A 4295-nucleotide genomic window follows, 5' to 3' on the forward strand; every position below is an offset into this window, starting at 1 on the left:
AATCCCACGGATAGAGGAGCCTGGAGGCCTACAGTTAATGGGGTTGCAAAGATTCAGACACAACTTAGTGATTAAACAACAACATCCTATAACACATATTGCTCAGTCACATATGTATGGCATATCTAAGACCTATTATATTCATTGCCAGTATTATGTTTATATGTTGACATGGCAGGAGATTCATTGAATTTATCTCCTAGAGATAAGGGGTGCTACTAGCATTTTGCTACTGGTGAATATGAACATTTCTAATTAACTTAGTCAATTTTATTATGTCAAATATACTGGGATAAAGAATTTTATTGATAAGAAATTGTTTAGTGTAGTATGCCAGCATATGCCAACACTACCTTCTCTCATTAATATTTTTACTAAGTAGTTATAAAATAGTTTTTCACTAAATTTCAGCATAGAACACAAGAAATATGGATATATTTGTCTAAGAAATATTTTCAGGAAACATATATATAGCAAATATTAAAGGAAGTCATAAAATCAAGGCACAGAAAAGATTTCCTTGCACTGATTACTGACAATTCAAAATGGAAGTATAAGTTTAGTAATAATTATATAAAGCAATAGAAAAAAATCTCAGTCTTAAAATATGCCCTTATGACTTGTATTATGGTTCTGGAAAAATAACAGAAATGCCCTTCTGCCTTAACCAATTAGTAAACAAGAAAAAAAAAAAAAAGAAAAAGGAAATAACCATTCAGAGACAGTTTTTACAGCTATAATTTTTCCCCCCACTGAGCCCCTCCATCAAGAAATGTTCTCTTAAAAAAAAAATAGACTCAATTTTTTACTTTTATGTTTACAGCAATATGAGCACAAGGTCCACAGATTACCCATATATGCCTGTGACCCAATATAGAAGCTTCCCCCTCATTCCTCATCGTTCCTCACATAGTGGTACATTTGTTGTAACTGATGACCCGTACATTGACACATCATTGTCATCCAAAGTTGATATTGTACATTAGGGTTCACTTTTGGTGTTGCATTTTCTGTAGGATTGAACAAACATATAATGACATGTATCCACCATTTTAGTATTATAGAACAGTTTCACTGCCCTACCAAAAAAAAAACAAAAGGAACGTTTAATGAATAGGTGTGTCATCCTTGCACAGAAGCCATGCTAATCTTTTCTGTATCCTTCCAATTTTAGCATTTGTGCTGCTGAAGTAAACACAGGAAATGTTGAAATGTTCTCTTTTGAGCACTAATGAGGACACCCGCTGACCACAGGCAGGGGTCAGTCCTGGTCCAGGTGGGTGGCGGGTAGGTTTTCCAGGAAGGCAAACAGGGCTCAGTTAGAGCCCACAAGGTGTGCTGTGAGGCTTTGGGTGTGGGGAGGGTTAATTGTGGGTCCTGATGGAGAGGTGGGGTGAAGATGGGCTTGGATGCACAGAGCCATCAGGAGCTCAGAGAATTCCGGAAGAACCAGGTGCTATGAGCTGCTCCGCAATCATTCTTCCCAAAGGACGCTGGATCTCACGGGATTTGGGGAATTCTAGGTACACGCCACATAAGGGGAGTCCTGAGGCGAGAAACGTCCAGAAGTCCCAAGTTCCAGAGGCCTTCCTCCAAGACTCACCTGTAAGGAGCCTGGTTCACATCACCTATGAAACAAATCCCGATCCTCATGGATGCTGTCCCCCACCTGCAGAGTCTCAGTGCGGCAGAGCCTCCGCAGAAGCGCCTGAACAGGTGAAAACAGGCCTTGTAGCTGCCAGACTGACGGCCATTTTCCGGAGCAGGAGAGTGAATGGGTCATGCTTACGCCCCACATCTTTAGCTTTCCAGGCCAGGACAGTGATGAGGGCTTCTGGAGTCGCAATTATATATCAGCCAAGTCCAAGGCCAGGACACCCCGGACTATGCCGTTCCACTGCACACCCTTGGTCCAGTTGTTTCTCCTGGCTGCTGAGAGGTATCTAGGATTTGTGTGGGAGACCATGGTCACCTCTCTTCCTAAGAGCAGCCTCAGGTCATTACTCTTTGTTTCTGACCCAGCCAAGTTGCCAGTAGTCTGCTGGGGATCTAGACTCTTCACCCAAGCTCCTCCATCAGGAAATGTGCTCCTTTGAGTGCCATGTGAGATGCCGATATACTGAGGCCAAAGTCTAATACAGGTGAGTGGAGCGTGGGGTTTCCCAAGAAGGCAAAAGGGGTAGTTAGCTCTCAGGGTGTGTTATATGACTTTGGGTTTGTGACAGGCTTAGGTGAGGGTCTCGGGATGGGGAGGACGGGCAGAGATGCACTGTGTCCAATAGGAAGAGGCAAATAGGAAGTAAAGGACAGTTATCGAGAGGGGAATAGATTTCTTCCAGTGTTCCAGGCTACTGTTTGGAAAAGAATTCTAGGCTGTATTAAGCAAAGTGAGGACCCAAATAGAACCTGGAAATCACACTGAGCTGGAGAAGGAGAGACTGAAGTTCCAGAAGTCAAAGCAGTTGGAATTTGTGAGACAGTAGAAAGGAAAGGAAGTGGCGTACAAAGAAATCTGGTGGTTGCGGAGGGGTTCTCTGATGTCTTTAGCTGAGTACTGATCTATGCAGTGGTTTCAGGAAACTACCAATGCCAGGAAAAGAATCACAGAAAGGAATAGTTAATCTTTATGTATCAAGTATACTCAAAATTTGCCCATCTCCCACTGATTATAATGCAAAGCCTTCCTAGATATGGAACATCTGTGCTGTGGGATGAATTGTATACCTCAGAAAGTTCTGCTGAAGCCCTAACCTCTGGTTCTGTGAAAGTGAACTTATTTGGGGTCTTTGCAGACATGGGGTCTTTGCAGATTCAGTAAGATATAAAATGAAGTTTTACTGTATTGGTGTCCTTATAAGAAGAGAGGAGATACAGAGACAAACACACATAGAGAAGAAAATGCCCTAGAGGACAGAGACACGCTGAGGGAAAAACCTCCAAGGGACAAGGAAGGGAGAGATTGGAGTTTGTAGCTGCAAGCTAAGGAATGGTAGGGATTGCCAGCAATTATGAGACTATGGCCCGTATGACACCTGATTCTTTAATTTTAGCCTCCAGAATTGTGAGGAAATATATCTCTGTTGTTTTGAGCCACCTAGTTTGTGAGAGCTATTTTGTGGCAGCTCTCAGAAAGTTCTATCGACTGGTAGAGTCCTTAGGAAAATAGCAAATTAGCCATAGAATAAAGACTGTTCTAGTCCCGCTCTGATAGAATTCAGTCCACAACTAATCAAGTTTAAAGTTAAAAACAAGAATTCAGAGGATCAGAATAGTCCAATGAACTGAATTATATCCCAGAACAGGACCCAAATCAAATTAAAATATTTTTAAAAACTCCACAAAACTTGAAATTTGTATTATCTATCATGCCATCAAACATGTCCAGGTGTGCAAGAAGCAGAAAATATAACTTATAACCAGGAAAAAGATCAATCAGAGCTAGAAAGCACAGAGCTGATAAATTTTTAAAATAAAGACACTGAAATGGTTTTATAAATATACTTCATGTATTCAAGATGAGAAATAAAAGCATTAATATGATGAAGAAAAAGCTGCAGGATATGAAAACAATTCAACTCAAACAGATAGAAATGGAAAATGCACTTGCCTTTGAAGGTCCCTGAAGAAGGGAATGGCTACCCACTCCAGTATTCTGGCCTGGAGAAGTCCATGGGGCCACAAAGAGTTGGACATGACTGAATGACTTACACTTAATGAAAATACATTGTATAGGATTAAAAACAGATTAGACAGCTTAAAAATTAAAAAAAAAAAAAAAACATGAAACTTGCAGCTATAACATTAGACACTAGTCAATATAAAACAAAGATAGAAAAATAGTAAGAAAAAATGAAGAGAATATCAGTGAGCCTCAGGAAAGCAGCAAGTGTTTTAATATCTCTGTAGTTGACTTCTAAGGAATGGGGTAGAGATGGAGGTGAAGAAAAAGCATTTAAAGAGATAATGACCATAGAACTATGCAATATTGTGAAAATTGTAAACCCACAAATCCAAAAGACTTTGTCTTTTAAATATTGAAAGAAAAGTAAATCATTTTCCTGTTTTCAAAAATGAAGACTCACATAATTTAAAAATAGAAAAATGGAACGAATTTTTTATCAGCGAATCAACACTAAAGAATTTTAAAGGAAGTCCTTCAGACAGAATGAACATGATACAAGGTGAAAATTTAGATTTATACAAATGAGGAAAACAGCAGAAATATGCATATGAAGGAAAGCATGTTTTGTTTTCATATTTTTCATTGTTTTAGATTAAGTGTAGAACTTTTCTGT

At 39.4% G+C, this 4295-nt stretch overlaps 1 non-coding gene across 1 annotated transcript; it reads right to left on the bottom strand.

Annotated features, from left to right (window-relative positions):
* Positions 1 to 1091: 1091 nt before the first annotated feature.
* LOC122709717 lies at positions 1092 to 1198 on the bottom strand. Its single transcript, XR_006345689.1, has one exon. It is a non-coding gene; the product is annotated as a U6 spliceosomal RNA (small nuclear RNA).
* Between the last annotated feature and the right edge of the window lie 3097 nt (positions 1199 to 4295).

The sequence above is a fragment of the Cervus elaphus genome, chromosome 15 (assembly GCF_910594005.1).
Source record: "Cervus elaphus chromosome 15, mCerEla1.1, whole genome shotgun sequence".
In the NCBI taxonomy this organism is placed as follows: Eukaryota; Metazoa; Chordata; class Mammalia; order Artiodactyla; family Cervidae; genus Cervus; species Cervus elaphus.